Below are 18,966 nucleotides of genomic sequence, written 5' to 3'. Positions count from 1 at the left end.
ACTGTAGACTGTTGGTTGACAGAGTCATTGCAGGTGATTTGTTCAAGGGAAAGGTTCTCCTTCAAACTAAAAATGTCTGGATTGTGCGGCTGCAAATAAAGTGCGTCACTGGGATATATACATATGTTTTATTTTACCTTCCACACAGGAGGGTCTGGATCTGGTGGTGCCAGCGACCTGTCCAGGGAAACAGGAGCACTTGACGGTTTGAGAGCGCTCCTCAATCTTATTCTTATTACAGCAGCGATGGATGTCCACCACCTCACATGTCCCCTGCTTCACCTGGTACGAGACTGAGAGAGAGAGAGAGAGGGAGAGAGAGAGGGAGAGAGAGAGGGAGAAAGAGAGATAGGGAGAGAGAGAGAGAGAGAGAGAGAGAGAGAGAGAGAGAGAGAGAGAGAGAGAGAGAGAGGTGAGCGGGATTATTTGCTAGAAATTCATAGACTTTAAGGACGGCTTATTGGTGTTTTGAAGGTTTGTTGCTACAAATAAATTGGCATTAAATTATAATAAATGTGTGCTCCATATAACAATCAAATATACACCACAGCAGCTTATCTGAGGATTAAACAAATCTGTTGAATTATTTACTTTTGTTTAAACTCCTCAATGTATTCCAGTCTCATACTCTTTGATTCTGAAGTAAACACTCTGTAGTGATGATTTGCTTTTATTCTCAGCACAGTGCCCTCATTAACTCAGACACAGAGGCGCCTCTGTTGTCGCTGTGTGCAGGGCGAAAGAAACGTTGGGAAAATAATAGTTTCTTTTGACTACTTTCAGAGATAATAAACCACTTGATGTAAGCAAAGAACAGACATGCACAGATTATGAGTAATGCGGTGGAACAACCCACTGGTAGGATCCATCTTTACGGTTCTAGCCATCACTGTATGTTTATGCATGGGCGTGTATGGAGACTGTATATACAGTGTGTGTGTGTGTGTGTGTGTGTGTGTGTGTGTGTGTGTGTGTGTGTGTGTGTGTGTGTGTGTGTGCTTGTTTTTTCTCTGGATTTGTGTGTATGTGTGTGTGATCCTCAAAGCCATAATTTATATGAGCATAATTGCTTTTCACCTGACACCTTCAACACACAAACAGCATCTAATCTCCTGTGATTATCTCCACACTTCCCTGGGGACCTTGATATGGTTAATTATAATATTCTCTTGACAGAAGGGCACCCTTAACTTTAAGTAAATTTTAACCCAGAAATAAAACGTGTCTTTGTGTGTGTGATGGTACTAAAACAATGAGACAATATGCTTTCTTGTAGTCGTGTATGTAGCAGTTTGTGTCTTATCATCGTTACATCTGCCACATGTGTTAGAGTTTGGTCTGTTGGCTGTTCAGTACAACATCACCATGATGCTATGAGTAGAAAGTGTGAATAGGCTTATGTTCTTGTTTAGAAGTGTTAACTCTTTAATGTATATGCTAATGTTACATTTCACTGCACATTAAACCCATAAATCTCGTCGCAAGAGGCATTTGTTCCACCTGAAGGAAAACGCTCCGACCACAAGTGTTAGGGAAAATGTTTAGTAAATCTAATCTTTGCTTATGGCTTCTGAACAGATTCCAGGGGCCTTATCTTCTCTCTCAAACCTTGTTGTGCACTCCTGAGACTCTCTGGTAGCGTTTCCCGAGCACAGCAAACCCTGCTGGCGACATTACTACCTATAAGCCTCTTTACAGCTCTGGAAAAACCTTGGTTATACTGTACCGTAAGCCCAGATTTCCTTTATGTACGTGACTTTACCCAGACTCCCAAACTTTTCATGCTCAGCTGAATAAGCTTTGCAGCCAGACACACAGCGGCCAACGCGGCGCGCACAAAGCGCACGCACACACAAAGCGCACGCACACACAAAGCGCACGCACACACTCTGTCGAGGGTTCCATTTCAGCAGGCCATGGCCCCTCTCATCCTTTCTGATTTAAAGTTTGTTTGTTCTCTCCTCCAGAGAGCCCCATCAATGATCCCAGGCTCTCTGAGGGCGCCCCTCCGCTATCATCCCTCCACTTTCATTTCCCTCACTCCTCTGTCTCAGGTTCTCCTGAGGCTGGAGCAGCTGCCGGATTACCACCGTGCACACACACACGCACACACACACACACCTACACACACACACACACACACACACACACACACACACACACACACACACACACATACACACACACACACACACACAAACATATAGCCTACTGATCAAAATCTACACTTTATAATAAAATGTAACTAACCTCAATGGGACAAGAGCTATCAGCACAGTGGTGATTATAACCGTAATAATCACAATTAGAGCAAAGGGTAACAATAAAAAAAAAAGAACATGTAATTTAAACACAATCAAATTGTCTTTGTTTTACTCCGACTCGTGCCCTCATTATTATTAATCTTTCTTGAAATCACTGTGAGTGCACAGCGGTGACAGGGTAAGACCCATTGTCTTCCTCCATCTCACAAATAGGCAGCTTGTTAGTGAGAAAGAAAGAGAGAAAGGAAGAGGAGGAGGAGAAGTAGTGTCACAGGCACCAGAGAGAAGAAAGAGCGGATCGCCTCCGACTAGCATAATGAGGTCAGAGGGTTCGCAGGTCTCTTCTCTTTATTGCTTACATCAAACCTGGGCCGGGGCTGTTTGTATTTCAAAACTGTAAAGCTCTGAGGATGTGTGTAAGCAGTGGAAGATAAAAAAACACCTGAGCTTCAATTGTGTGCCTATTTTGTCTCTGTCCAGCTTTATATGCTAATGTATAATCTATTTTAAAGGTATTGTCTTAAATCCAAGCTGTGTAACGTACATGAGGTGACCAGGTTGGAGGGCCTCAGATGGGTTTTTCTTACAGTTGCAGCGTAGTGAAAAAAAGAGAGCTGAAGGTGCTTTCCAAGCAAATATTCTAAAAGCCTTTCTTTCATGGAAATATCAAAAGGACACTCAAACCTTCTTCGGTGTGTTTCAGATGTGGCCTGAAGGGAGCAGACCACATTCTTTACATTGATGGTGAGCCGTTGCTTAATAACTACCATTTGTTAAAATAAAATCATAAGTGAAATATGATGTGGGATGTGGCTTTTTGCATTTGACAACATATTTCTGAGAGGCCATTACACCACTTCACACATAAACAAATTAATCAGATCAATGTGAAAATAGTACTTTACACCGTTCAGAGTAAAGGGCTTTAAAAGACTGTTTTGTTCTTCTATAGTCCATCTTCCTGTGCGTGCGGCCAGTTGCTGCTTCAAGTCTGAGTGCAGACATTATCACTCTGAGTGCATTGATCTACAACCAATTTTGTATTTCTTCAGACTTGCACAAATACTTTCAAGTAAAATATCACATCATATCTCAAAAATTGTATGAATTTAACCTCAGAAAATCAAAGAAATATTAATTGTATTCCCTCTGTTTCAACGGTGTGTCACAGAAATGTGAGTGAAGAATAAAGCGTGGGGTGAGCAGTTATGAAAGTCTGAGCCCCATTAGTGTTTCATACCCATGACAACTTAACCTTCATTGTATCACTTCTTTTGCTTTAATAATGGACAACTGGCATGTTTTCCCACACAGAAACATGTTTTATCCTTATGCACCACCATAATAATGTGTTTTAAAATATTTAACTAATTTGTGAGCATTAGGATTATAAAAAACAAGGTGTATAAATCCATATGTAGAAGACTTCACTGTATGTCTAAACCGTATGAGTGTGGGCTTGTTTCGAAGCAGAAATGTAAATCGTTGAAAGAGCAGCATTGCTCTGAATTGCACACTTGAGCATCCACGGTATGTAACCAATCAATAGAGGTTAGAGCAATACAGAGTTTACGGACAAAATCTATTACATTTGGGCGAAATGAACTCAAAACACTCATTCCTGAAGGTACATCCTCTCATTTTTAAAGATATTTACATGTGCGTAGTTTTGCTAACAATACTTCCCATTTCCCTATTTACCACATAAAAATGCTGGGAAAGGGAGTGTGTCAAATATATATAAAACAACACTTTTTTTATTTTAGAGCATACTGAACATATTTCCATGTATTGTTTGTGGTGTATTATTATGCACAGATGTGGCTGAAGCTTTTCCTATTCAATTCAACAAGAACAATATGAGCCTGAAGCCACGGCAGCAGGTCTGTGCGTAGGCACGGCAGACCGACACTGACAATGCTGACATGCTGAGCTGAGCTGGACCTAAGTGGTGGGTCAACAGGCAGACAGACAGACAGACAGATGTTGCTATTTACATGTTGCAATTACAACAAACTATTTATAAATGTTTCAGTGCAGCCACACTGACCTATAAACATATAGTTTCCATATAAGAAACTTGTTTTTTACTGCAGTAAAATGTCACTGAAAAGTGATTTTTCAGAAGATGTTCGAGGAGTGAAAAGCATGAAGTTGGACCCAGATTTGAAATAGTCGTACAAAATCAGACCAAGTGCCAAACAGGAGAAAAGTGGTCTGGAGTGCAGACTGAAATGCATGCAGCTTTACTGTGAGCACTCTCCATCTGCACTCTGTTCAGAGTGCCGCAGCCTCTCACAACTCATCTGCTTAAGATTCATGTGCTGAGCAGTCAGCCTCTAGCTTTATACACACAATAACAGTGTATCTAATGTCTCAATGTTGCCTTTAAACCATTCTGTTATGGCCATCTTAACGTAATAGAGCCCAGCACACACTGAGATGAAAAAATTTCTCAAGCATGGCTAAATGCTTTTATTCCCGCAGCAGGCACAGGGTGTGTGCGGTGGGAAGCAAGGTGGTGGTGGTGGCGGTGGGGAGGTGCGGGGGTGGCAACAGTAGCTGGGGAGCCAACAAACCAAGCTACCTTGAACTGATGGGTTAGCCAGGCGATTGATGTATTCTGACAGACACAGCCGAGCAGGAGCATCGTGCAATTTATCAAAAAGCTGTGTCTCTCCCCGTCAATACCTGACAAGCATGTCCACGGCCAGATATCTAGAAAATCTGTCGGAGGCGGCAAAGTCAATGTGAAGGGGACATACTGTACGTCTCTGTAGGAACACACAGGTGTGTCTCAAGAGAGAAAGACGTGTGCAACAGAGTTGGAAACCATGTCACACATCTTTCCACATCCTTCATACTACAAAACAACACATTCATATATCACACCTATTTGCTGAAACATTGTTTTCTTTGTTTACATTTACAGCCCTTTTCCCTTTCTTTCTCCATTTGCCCCCTCTTTGACCTCTCCTTTCCTAACTTGCTTCATCTCCTCCTATACGCAGCCCATCAATCCTCCTGACATTATCAGAGTTTAACAGGGCCACAGGCTTCATGCTAATTAATGTAACAGGCCGCTGGTACGGCTGAGTACTCCTGCTCAACAAAACTAGACCCAATAAAACCTGCTCACTAAGGAGACCTTATATATGACGGACTAGTGGACAGAATGCTTTAAAACAAACCTGCATGGATGCACATTATGCTTGAGCATGAGGGTGACCGTGGGCCTTTTCAAGCAGAAAGTTACAGGTATGGTGTTCCTTACATGAGGCTAAGGATGGCCCAATAAAACTTGATGAAATGCGTCCTTCAGATACCTTTTGTGATCGACGGTATGTTCCAACAGGGATTAGCAATTGATACTATACTGAAAAAATTGTTTTGTTCACTATGTATTTGTTCTGCAAGCTAGTGACTCAAGTGCTGGTCTCAGATTATGGATTTTCAGGCATTCAAACAAAAAAAGCAAAAGGGCATATGATTTAATTGTCAGGAGAATATTGCTCGGAGCTGAAAGAGTACAATAAATCCCTTCAAGTGTGATGTTTATTCAAGACACAGCACATCAGGTTAGAGTACATAATTGTTGGTGTCGCGCTACATTCAAAGATGCTGGATCGCAATTTATTGTATGATTGTGTAATTGTTAGAAAATACAGTAAAAGATTGAATTATCAGCATTATAGATCTTACGGTGTGCTAAAGTATTTGTTGCTGCATGTTAGGCAATAGGTAATACATTATTCTACACGGCCTTGCACTAGTTGTGAGAGCTAAGAGTGAAAAGTTGTTGATAATTTGTATGTGCTGAATCTTTCAGAGTTAAAATCATAAAGATATGGACCTGCTGAGAGGAAAGCTATTTCCGGTGGGATTGTGCTGTTTTCATTTGTATATGTTTTTAAGATGGATCTGATAATTGGCTCATTTTATATATTTTATTCCCATGAGAGTGTTGCTAGAAAATAAAAAAGAAAGCAGATGTATTATTTTTCCCCACATCTATTTTAAGTGACAGCTGTCAGTCATATCATGTCTGCTTCGTTAGTTGCCATTCATTCCATCCAGACGTATTATAGATTTGTTTTTCAGGTGAGTTTTTGTCAAATGACAGATTGCCTTTTGAGAATGACGTTGGGTCAATGGGACAGAGATTATGAAAAATACATATTTCCAGAGGAGGATTTTTTGACCTCTAGAGCCACCATGTGGCAGCAAATGGTACATCACCAGAAACACGGCTCAAACAAATGTCTCACTGACCGGCCAACAGACCAGCAGCACAAATACTTAAGCAGAAACCACAGAAACATATTGAGCAGTCGTAATGAACTGCCAATTATTTCTCCGCCTCAAACCGCTGAATGGGTTGGTGCCATGTTGGTATTAATAAGTCCTTAACTTGCACCAATTAGAGAAAAACCCTCATAAAAGGCACCAGACGATTTGCGAGCAAGTCATTTTGTTTCACAGTGGGAGAGAAATAAAAAATAAGTAAAGCCATGCTGACCTTCACAATACACAGGGCCTGCAATTAGTAGAGTCCCTGCCATAAGCAGGCTGCCTCCTCTCCATCAAAGGGAAACTAATACCTTCACTCGTTGCACAGACTGGATGCTGGTAGCGTTGCTGTGGCACATAAAGGTCACGTAGCAGAGCACCAGCAGTGAGAGCGTAGAGACCAAGACATAATTAAGGAAATTGTCATAATTAAATGTGAGGAGGAAGAGGTGCACTCGGGAGGTTGTCGGCAACAAGTCGAAGCGCAAGATGCTGTGACTCAGTACAACTGTTCCTGCAGTCAGCACCGATACAATATTAATAAGACCGTGTTGGTCTTTTTTTTGGGGTTTGGGTGACAGCCTGTCTCCATGACTTATGGGATTTAAGGATAGAGAATAGATTTCGCTCGTGGGATTAAATTAAGTCAATGTCAGCTATGGTTTCTCAGGTAATAAGCGCAGTAGTGCTTTGGTTAAAAAACACTTTTAGCCCTGCTGAGCTATGCATATTCATCTCGGCACAGGCAATTAGGAGCCTGAGGATTAAAAGTCGTGAGCCTTACATGGCCTCTTCCGCACAGGATACACAAACTATTTCATAGCAATCCTAAATCACTGAGAATTAAGTCGCTCGAGAAGAACGGCATCAGCCTGAACTGCTGGTCGTCTGCTACCGCTCTGCAGAGATCAGATCACACTCACTCTGATCTATTTGTGTTGACAGCTCCTGACATCTTAAGTGCCATTTGTACTGGAAGGGCTCGATCATTCAAACAGGGGCGTGTTTGCATCCATGCCCAAAACGAGGTCTCGTCTAGATTACATTATGTCACGCTGAGGGACGGAGCATATTGTCCCCGCTCGGCCCCCTCCTGCAGGATCGGGATGATGTGCGAACGGGCTTGGGGAACATGTGTTGTGCCTTTGCAGTGACAGTGTAATTAACCTCTTGTGGTGTTGGAAGGGGGTTCAGAGTAAGACCTGGTGTACCTGTCGGTCCCCGATGGTTACGGCTGCCAGCGGACACCGGGTCAACGCAGAGCATCACCAACGCAACGAGGAAGGCCACATGCACAGGCCAAGCTGACCTCCCCCACAGTTCCATCCTGAGAGAGGGAAAGAGGAGAGAGAGGGGCAAAGAGGAAGCCAAGGGGGGAGGAAGGGGAGGAGGAGGAAGAGGAGGAGGGCATAAGGAGAGGTCAGAACGCCCTCCACTTAAAAAAAGAAAGACAGGAGGCAGAAGAGCAAAGCAAACAAAACATATTGCTTTTCAAAAAGCAGAAACAACGTAAAAAGCGAACTGGCAAAGGTCAAAGAAAAAAAATGAGAACTGGGAGAACAGAATAGGCCTGAGCAGCACAGACACGCATCGTGTGGGTGGAGCTAACTCACCAGCGGCGCCACAGAAGTATGCTACCAGCATCCTTTTATGCCTATTAGTATCACATTAGGATTAACTCCTCCAATTTCTCTCTGGCAGCAGACAATTACAAAAAAGTCGACTTTATGAGTCATGACATGTTACAGAGAAACATGAGGCTCAGCTCAGAAATCATAATATGGGAGTTAGGGCTGCGACTAATCATTATTTTTCATCATTGATCATTCCGTAAAATATTTTCTTGATTTATTGTTTGTATATAAAATGTCAAAGAAATTTGAAAATCATCCATCACATGGCTTTCTCAGAGGTGACATCTTTAAATTGCTTTGTTCGACCTACCTTCAAACAAAATAAATGATATTCTGGTACCTTTTATAATATCGGCTCAATCGAGTGTTATATATAACTGAAACGATCAATTATCAAAATAGCTGCTCATTAATTTTCTGTTGATCAACTAATTGCTTCAGCTTTATTGCTGTTTGGGAGTTGTTATTAATCATTTAGGTTATGTTTCAAGCATAATTACTCCTTCTAGATCCTAATGTGAATATGTACTGCTTTTATATCCATACAGATTCTTTATATTTGGATTTTTAAACTGGTGGACAAAACAACCAATTTGAAGATGTCAACCTGACTTTTGGAAACTTGAGCCGTGCATTTTTATTATTTTCAATTCAAGAACTGTCAACTTTCAATGAACTGCAAAAAAAAGGCTTAATGAAAAGTATCGTTAGTAGATGTTTGTTCTCAGGACACGGTCTCACCTGTTGGTTGTCTCGGTCTTCTCTGATCCGTCTTCCACTCAGTCGCTCCTCTATGGACAGGGTACACAGGCCATGGCTGCATTCACTCACACCTTACCACACCTCCTCCTCTTCCTCCTGCTTCTCCTCTTCCTCACCTCAAACAGAAGAAGCCCCTGGAGAGAGGAAGTACAAAGACACTCGGTCAGAGAGGCCGGCCTGCCCTGGGGTTCCTCAGTGGCCTCCAATGACCTTGTATGAAGGTCTACACACACACACACACACACACACACACACACACACACACACACACACACACACACACACACACACACACACAGGTAGAGATGTGAAGGCCTAGAGTCTGTTAGATCCATTGTTTACAATAGGTTCACCTACCCTCAGGCTGAATGTGATCCCCACTCTAGATCACACACACTCATACATACACACACCCTTATTCTCTGTCATGAGCACCCCCCCACACACACACACGGATTGACACACTAAAACATTGTACATAAAACTTAGATTGATTCCAAAATTGGTGCACATGAGGAAAAACTTGCAGAAAAGCTTCATAGCTGAAACATTCACCGGCAGCAAATCAGATGATTAAACAAGCCATAAACACAAGTAGACACACACACATACACAGACACCCACACACACACACACACACACACACACACACACACACACACACACACACACACACACACAGAGTGAGTGCATTTGCAAAGTGTTTGCCAGGTAAATTAAAACAGTGTCGGAGGACAGCAGAAGAGACTCTCCCTAATTACAGCTGAGTGACAGCTTCTGATGCATGTGCACTTCTTCTCTCTCTCTATCTCACACACACACACACCCTCACCCACACACAAACACACACACATTGAGTAAATTACTAGACCGCCGCCGAGAATGTCAACACATCTCTCTTTACAAAAGGACTAACTCCGCAATCTAAATGAAAGACAACAGATTCACATTAATAACAAAATGTTCCCCTCTTCGGACCTTCATTATTCATCATGACTCATTGATATGCAGCTTAGTCCGCTGCAATGCTCAGAAACTTTCTGGGAATGTGTCAGCTTCATCCGAGCCTGATAGCTCCAACCATCAGTGTAGCGCCACTGCCCCCTAGTGGGGAACAAATGAACAGCAACTGCTACGAACGAGTCAAAGATCGAGAAGAGAAATCACAGGAACAAGCCAAGTGAGAACCTAGCAGGGCAATTTAGGTGAGACTAAGTGAATATGGGTATTGTTGGTTTCTATTAACGAAGATTAGTAAGCTTTAACCAAAAAAAAAAGGATCAAGGACGGACACAGGTCAGAGAGAATCTTAAGAAGGAAAAAAGAGAAGGTGAGATAAGAAGAGAGCAGGAAATGGAGAGTTTACAAAAGGAAAGTTTAAACATATGGATCATACACTATGTAATGTTTCACAGACACACACACACACACACACACACACACACACACACACATATACACAGTAGGGGATGTGTGTATTCTCAGTGTATTCTTGTGTTTTGGACGACTGCAGTGGGATGACTAATATTTGTATAATTTGTGCATATAGAATCCATATGCATAATGTATACCCGCATCTGTGTGTGTGTGTGTGTGTGTGTGTGTGTGTGTGTGTGTGTGTGTGTGCGTGTGTGTGTGTATTTAATTCCAGTACAGTATGTGAAAGTATGCAGAGTGCATGTGCTGTGTGTGCAGTGTGATTAGGCATGCTGCATGGCAGCACTGTAGCCCATTTCTTATTCTCTTTTTAAAGGCTGGGCCATGGCACGCATTTTTATCAGCTTTGTTCTCTGATACACTCATTAAAAGAGCACAATAGTGTGTGTGTGTGTGTGTGTGTGTGTGTGTGTGTGTGTGTGTGTGTGTGTGTGTGTGTGTGTGTGTGTGTGTGCGTGAGTGTGGTCTCCAGATGCAGCTCAGTCTCGTCAGGACTTCAGGGACATAACGTCCGATCAGTCACAGCGACGTTGTCACCTCTACCGGGTCTCACACATACAAACGTAGTGATGAATCGGTTTAAAAAAAACAACAACACAAAAACACAACAAGCTGTGTTGATGCGCTTGAATCAGACACAATGTCACATAAAACATCCATGTTACCAGTGTCTCTGGCGGAATCATGTTGAAGAGTGTGTGTGTGTGGTGTGTGTGGTGTGTGTGTGTGTGTGTGTGTGTGTGTGTGTGTGTGTGTGTGTGCATGTGTGTGCGTGTGTGTGCGTGTGTGTGTGTATGGCTCAGCTGGTCATCACTGCTGTAAGGAGTCGTCAAATTTGGCAGCAGTAGCAATAGGTGCACACACACACACACACACACACACACACACACACACACACACACACACACAAACACACAAACACACGAATATTAACAAACAGAGCACAGACATACTCAAGAATATCTGAGAACATCAAGTCTCGCTCTTTCTAACCTCCTCTCTCTCTCTCTCTCTCTCTCTCTCTCTCTCCCTCTCTCTCTCTCTCTCTCTCTCTCTCTCTCTCTCTCTCTCTCTCTCCCTCTCTCTCTCTGGGTTGAAGGGCTGATATGTGTCATTCCTTGGAGTAATCACACAGGAGTGACACGGGCACTCATTGACATTCATTGAGACAATCCCACCTCGGCCACAAATATATCTGTGTGCTCTGCATCCCAACAGCATCATCTGCCAGCACTCTCTGAGCGCACAGTCGCAGTCACAAACATGTGCGCGCAAAAGGTGAATTTGCAAAATGACACTCGTTCCTTATAGCTGGATGACCTTATGTCCCACCGGGGAAACATGTGTGTCTGTGGGACGCGCTCTCAGTACAGTGCAGGAAGTTCGGTTCAATGAGGACTGAGCTTCTGCGAAGATTAGAAAAAGCAACATCACTTGATCACTTCTGCGCCTATTTAGTGCAACAGCGTTCGCCTTTGGGCTTTTGTTGATATCCCTGGTTTATCTTTTTTAAATCGATACTTTATCTCTAATTGGAGTAATTGCATTTCCTTGAGTGCTGTTTATTAGACTTTGTTATTGAAAATAACGGGAATGATAAATGCATTCTGTTTCAGACGGCGTGACAAGATCGTCCCTTCATCAATCTATGATTGATTTCGCCTCACTCGCCGCCTCAGGATGATGATGTTGGTCATTAGGTCGATCCATTCAACACTTTGGGCCAGAGCTAAATTTCTCAGCGACTACTCGCCAAATCGACATATTTCTTAAGGTCATTCGCGATCTCCAGGACGATAACTTTTGATATTTTGTCTATTTGAGGTTGTGAAGAAAAAAAAAGTAGAAAGACTGCTGCTTGATGGGTGATACTGTACTCGTCAAAACTTTGGCTTTGGTGACTCTTCTCATTGTCTCACATTCAGCGTTGTGAAGCTGAAATTATTAAATTTAGAAGAGCATATTTATACTCAATTCATCAACTCAATGTCAAATTACTTTTTTTGTGGTTGAGCTTTCAAGTTTGACTGATATATTGGCGGCCTTTTGTAAAAATAAATATGATAAAATCGGTTAGTCTGTTTTAGTTCGATGTGCCATCATGCTGTAAATGCTGATATTGAGGTGTTTTTGTACACAGACAAGAGTAGTTGTGCTAAATATTAGCATGTTTTGGGAGGAATAAATATATGGATCCCAGACTCAGAAACAAACAAAATAATTATTTATATAATCTTTTGGTTTTGTAACATGGGTTTTGGTTGAGCTGTTGAGTGTGAAAAATAGAAAGGCGTTGAGATTGGAGAGATCATACAATCATCACACCAGTATCTCAGTACGCTGATTCCTCTGTGCCCAGACACAGACCAAGCACACAAAAAGCATATCAGTGTAAAACAAAGTGCATCTCCCTGAGGCGGAAAGATATCGAAAATGAAACGGGCGAAAGCACAAAGCCCAACGGAATCTTACGTCAAGCGTTTCAGATTTCTGCCGATATGCAGAGTATTAACATTCAGTTAGGGACGTGTACTGTTCTGCCTCTATGTATTCGCCTGCCTCCGACTTTCCACCAGTACATCATGCTGCTCCTCGCCTTTCCCTCAGGGTCGCTGGGCAGATAGAGCGGGTGGACGCACGCAAAAGCACACTCTCACACACAAAGACAAATGAAAAACTTCAATTAACACACCAGTATGTTTTCACAAGCCTGAGCCCCTTTTCTCTGAACCCTTTGGTTCAGCCCTCTATGGTTTGTTTGTCTTTTGCTATGACTCTCGAGTAGCAATGCCTCCATATGTCTCTCTCTCTCTCTCTCTCTCTCTCTCTCTCTCTCTCTCTCTGCTCTCTTAATTCATGTGCGCATGCAAAAGCCTGCTTTCCCCTATAACACGGTTTTCTGTAGAACATCGAGTCAATAACGCTCAACTGTAATTTCTAATCACCCGACATTGTTCCTTTCTTTCGTCACACATCACCAACCATGTTTGTGTGTGACAAGTGAAGCAGAAATCTTGGACACATTGTGAGTCAGACGCATGAAAGACACACACACACACACACACACACACACACACACACACACACACACACACAACTAACCAAAGCAAGTTGTAAAATATACAGCATGTACTGTGATACACTGTATATATTTAAATATCACATGAATTAATATGGATAATGTGTTTGAGGTGTATATGTTTCTGCTGATATTATACAATCTTATACTAATACCTCTTATCATTCATGTACTAATATGCCAAACACATTTTGCATTATGCATAGTTTTGTTTATGACATATGAGCCACAAATATATACTTTTAAACTAGCATGAAGACATCTTTAAGTGTAATCTTTTATGGAATCTGTATGAAAGAGCCCATATTCCTTAGAGTTTTTTTCTTTTCTTTTAGATTGGAAAAGGTCAGAAGTCTTATGAGGGACACATAATAACATTGCACCTGTTTATTGCCATCCATCTGTACTTCCACCAACCCTATTGTTTCCTCTAATAAACCAACAAGCAATAAAGTGGAGGATCCTGTTTGGTGGAACGGCCAGATGGGGAGACAGTGAAGGAAGAAAGTTGTGAGTGAAAGTCGGACTTCAGAGCCATTACCTGAGTCTGGTATTGACTGCAGGGTTCAGAGAATGGCCTCGGCACTAAGGTACCATTACAGCTCAATTGATCGGCATGCACTTAAATCCAAATCCCACCTTGTTGCACTCGCCGTCGTGTCAGGATCTGGTGACTACAGAAAAGATGTGTGTTTGTGTGTGTGTGTATGTGTGTGCATGTTTTGCAGAAGTGCTCCAAAAATGTTGCCGTTTCCCGAGCTTGCTCTTTGCCCCCCTTTGCGTTCTCTCGCTACCAACTTATATATTCATCTTTTTCTCTGCACTTCTAACTTGCCCTTCCTCTCTTTCTCTTTCTTATTCTTTCCCTCTCTCCTCACTTACCCTGGAGTATTCATTGCACAGTTTTGCGGAACGTACCTGTCACATTCACACATTTGCGAGCAAGTCTTATTAAAGTCTTTTAACATCCCCTTCCACTAAAGCAGACGTGGGGGAGAAGCAGATGTAGGCTGTTAAGTTGTTTTATGGAAGGGGAGAAAGGCACAGACGCTAACAGGCCTATAAACATTAGCTCGCTAATACAACAAGTCTGTGGCCACAACCCAGTCCCTGGTTTCCTCTTTGCAAGTTAGTCGTTTAAGTCCCAGACAGCCGGCATTGAGCGGCATAGATCAGAGCAACCCTCCTCAGAGCCGCTGACAGACAGAGGCAGGGCCTGCGCTGTAAATCCAGCGCACTCTAATAAAGCAATAAAAGGCCATTAAAAGTCAGTGTCCCTCAGCACTGGAAGATGGATGGAAAGGTGGAAAGTAAAGGAGACACTTTTAGATGGCTGAACACACCCACACACACTTTGGCAGGTTTTCTTCCCTTCTCCGCTCAGACAAACTGAGTATCTGCAATATTGATGCCTTCCTCCTGTTGTTACTCCGCTGTTGTATGGTCGCTGGCTGCAGCTCGCTTTTGTGTTGAAAAAAAAAGAAAAGTAAACACTGTGATTTAGGAAAGTGAAGTGCAATCTCCATGTACAGTTCTGTTCACTCAGTAAGCTTTGTGTTTACACCATTGATCTGCCGTCCTCCCTGCGAGGTCGACTGCAACGGTTCCCTCGAAAAGGATTTCACATTTTACTCACACGCACAAACGTAAATGTGAAGTTGCCCCTTGCATACTCTTTTTTTTTTAACCTTTACCAAAGAAGCAATACGATACTTTCTTTTTAGGTCTGGGATTGTAATTATTTACTGGAAGAAAAATGCAAAATGCTGTATTATTTTTACTGCGGGTTATGGACAATTTTCCAGTGATGGGAAAACTAACAACTCTTTTGTGCTTCTTTCCCATCCTCCTTTATTTTCCCTCTTTTCTTCACCAGTTCTCTCCCTGTCGCCAAGTTGTTTTCCCCTTCCCAACCTGAGCAGAGATCGAACGGAGGAGAGGTATAGAGTAGTGAAGCACAGCTTAGCCAAGTAATACAACACGGTTTCTAAACACCAGGTCAATGTTTGAATGGGTCCTGTTTGTACAAAGAATAAGGAAAAGATAAGAACAAAGTGTATGTGTCTTTGCGGCAGTGTATTCTCAACCTCGGCTGGACACACACCGTGGCTGCTGGTATCGAAGGGCTGCTCGCAGCCAAACAAAAGCCGAACGGGAACCCTGACAGCGAGTCTCCCAAGTACAGCGGCCACTCATTGTGCTTTGTGCCCAAATTATGATTAATGGAAAATAAACAGCCTTGATGTGAGCCTGCTTTGATTTTTCATGAGCCCCGGCAGTGCTGTAGTTGTAGCTGCTCCTCTGGCCAAGAGAACACCGCCAGACAAACACTTAACTCACGGCCTCACGGCGCTTTCACACAACAGCTTTAAATGAATGGACACAGAGAAAGAAGCTGCTTTCACAACCTCTCCTCCTTTCACGCAAACTATTGCGCGCGTCGTCTCTGAACATCCACAGACGCACAGAAACTCACAGACCGACATCTTGATGATATCAGTCCCCTCTGCTGCTAATGACCAGCTTGCTCGTAATTATATTAATTACCGTACGTGCCTTGGCTGTCAATTGGCCGGCCAAAGAAAAGGGAGAGCTTGATAGAAGTAGAAAGGAGAAAAGGAGCAAAAAGAAGGGGAAGAAACAAAGCGACAGACGGAAGGAGTTGGAGAGAGGTCAGAGTGGCAAACCACAGAGAAGGAGAAAGGAAAGGAGGGCGAGAGAGGTCAGGAAAATAGAGTGCAAAGAGAGCGGGGAGAGAGAGGAAGCCTGATCAATTGTTCATTTTACAAAGTCACTGAGACGTGTCAGCAGTGTCAATAAGTGAATTAATTTGTCAGTGGGTCTCCGGAGCATGACACCATATCACTCTGCTCCCCCGAGACAAGCAGGGCCTCTCTCTGTCACACACACACACACACACACACACACACACACACACACACATACATAAAAACAATTCCATACAAGGATCATACATGGATATCAAGAACAGATGACACAAAAAAGATTTTCATACAAATGCTCCCGTACTTGTAGATGCATATTCTCACTCATCATTTGGAAGAATATTGCAGTGACTTACATTAATTTCCTAAAGGCTTACTGACCCTTATTCATAACCACGGCATGCCTAAAACCTGCATGAGTCTTAACCCAAACGTCTGGAATTCACCTTCAACTTCATGAATTAAAACCCACATACGCACACACATACACACACACACACACACACACACGCACACACACGCACACACACACACACACACACACAAATACGCACACACACACAATAGTAATTCATCCTCATCCGAGTAGCCATCCCCGAGGGGGGCTATTGTCCGCTGGTGACTGACATCAGTCACCCACCAAGAGGGACCCTCGACCACTGACTGCCTCCTGTTTTCATTACAGAGCTATCACTTCTTGTGCACGCACACACAGACACACACACACACACACAACTGTGTGCACTGACATACACAATGACAGACACTCACTCACTCCTCTGACAGATTTCCCCTCAGTCCCAACTACCCATTCAATCCAACTCAGCTAACACCAACATTAAGCCCTGACTTCCTATATTTCCCTCTCTGTTGTTTCTCTCTCTCTCTCTCTCTCTCTTTCTCTCTCTCTCTCTCTCTCTCTCTCTCTCTCTCTCTCTCTCTCTCTCTCCCACCGTCTCCCGCCACACACACACACACACTTTCATGGCCCACAGGGTTGAACCCTCCCCTCCTCCTCATGAGGTGCAGTGTTGTTTGAGGGCTGCTGTGATGACCGCCCCGGGCCCCTCCACCAGTACCGCTCTCTCTCTACGACTTCACAGTGGACCCACGCTGCAGAGCATGCTGGGAGCTTTTCATAATCCCACAAACACACTAACACTGTCGCTCACGGTTACCAGCGCATCTGCCAGCTGCTAGAGGGGGCGCGAACAGGAACCCGCTATCTCACAGAGACGCACACACAGAATGACACACATGAACACACACACAGACACACACACACACGGGTGGAAGCAGCAGATTGCATCCAAGGTGATAGATAGAGCACTGTGGGAAGAACTGTGCCCGTTCAATTACAATCATCACTACCACTTTGGGAGATTTGTCATGGTCAAAGTGAGTTGGAGCTGTGAAGGAATCACCTTGAGCCCCGTGAAGTGGAGTTGTTTTTGGTTTTCACAAAAGGGCCGCAACATCCTCAAAACTCTCTCCCGACTTGGGAATGACGAACATTTAACATAAATTAGTTCCTCCAATATTTTCGAACAGATTTCCAAAGAATGAATCCCTCAACGGTACACGACTGACTCTGCAAAAGCACTTGGCACCTAAAGAACAGGAATCCACGAACCCGCAAACTGTCATTGAACATTTAAGTGTGGGGCTCGCTGTGCCTTTCCCTGTTGTCTCCGGGCGGGACAGGAGGAAGCCATGTGGCAGTGCGGGCTGTCAGTCAAAGCGGGACCTGTTAGATGGAATTAGAGAGGGTCTGGCCGGCGTGATGGCGCCTCACAGGAGACCGAGGCCTCGCTGTCACTGATTGACTGACAGACAGAGGGGAAGAACGGAAGACAAGGAACACACACACAGCTGCGAGACTCCAACAGGAGACCTCCACTGCTCTTACAAAGTGACTGCTGAGTGAAAGTAATGGCCAAAGTCATCACCACACCTATACTTAAAGGACACGTTACGCTTTCAGGATTGGATCAACTGCGAGTAAATTTGTATTGATATGTGCAGCGATGTGGGTAAACTATGGCCTTATATTGAGTGCCTCAAATGCACTCGTATTTTTTTGGTGCATGATGCCTGTTTGTGCTATGTTAGTGGTGATAATGAAAATAGGATAATGCCAATTCATTGATGTAAAACATATTGCTAGGTAGGTGTTACATGTTTTGAGATGATATTTATATCTAGCCAATAGTAATGTTTTCGTCAACACATGAGCGTGACCGTGTCAAGGACCCCGTAGATTTGTCTCTTCAAATAATTGGGAATATATATTTAGAGGGGAAAAAAATCTGCTTCTCAACGGTAATGATGACACTGTTTTGCCTTAAACATAGTTTAGGGTTTTTGCACTGCAGGTTGTCAGACATGCAACAATCTCAATGTAGCGGAAGAGGTGGAAAGTGATTTTCTATATTTGTGGAGGCCCACACTTGTTACATTGTTACAAGGGTCTCACATGTTAGACCTTGAACTTTAACCTTCTTTTTTTTTTATCATGGGCCGTGACCTCTATTCAACTGTGGTTTTGTGGTCGAGACAGGGAACAGAGACGCGCCACTCTCACATTCAATTGGTCTAATATCACTTGTTTCTCCATGATTAGAGTCACGGATCTCCTATTTGAGAAAAGACAATGTACACCGTGACGTATTTTCTCTGAACCTGATTTCACTAAGATAAGCAAAGACGTTATTGTTCACAGCTTCTGCTGAAGCCGGTTGATGTTCTCTGACTCAATGCACCCAGAGTCTGCC

General features: G+C 43.2%; 1 protein-coding gene across 2 annotated transcripts in view; it reads right to left on the bottom strand.

Annotated features, from left to right (window-relative positions):
* Positions 1-274: 274 nt before the first annotated feature.
* The window catches only part of eogt (EGF domain-specific O-linked N-acetylglucosamine (GlcNAc) transferase), a 39,136-nt gene continuing 20,444 nt past the window's right edge, over positions 275-18,966 (bottom strand). For both annotated transcript variants that reach the window (XR_011078586.1, XR_011078589.1), the window contains 2 exons: positions 8,930-9,084; positions 275-293 (listed from right to left, as the gene is read on the bottom strand). The gene's annotated coding sequence lies outside the window, so the exon portion shown is untranslated. The remainder of the gene's footprint in view (positions 294-8,929; positions 9,085-18,966) is intronic.

This window comes from Clinocottus analis, unplaced genomic scaffold, assembly GCF_023055335.1.
Source record: "Clinocottus analis isolate CAN_PGR_092001 unplaced genomic scaffold, fCliAna1.0.p SCAF_3, whole genome shotgun sequence".
In the NCBI taxonomy this organism is placed as follows: domain Eukaryota; kingdom Metazoa; phylum Chordata; class Actinopteri; order Perciformes; family Cottidae; genus Clinocottus; species Clinocottus analis.
Note: the sequence above shows the minus strand (reverse complement) of the source record. Positions and strands in the feature narration are given on the sequence as shown.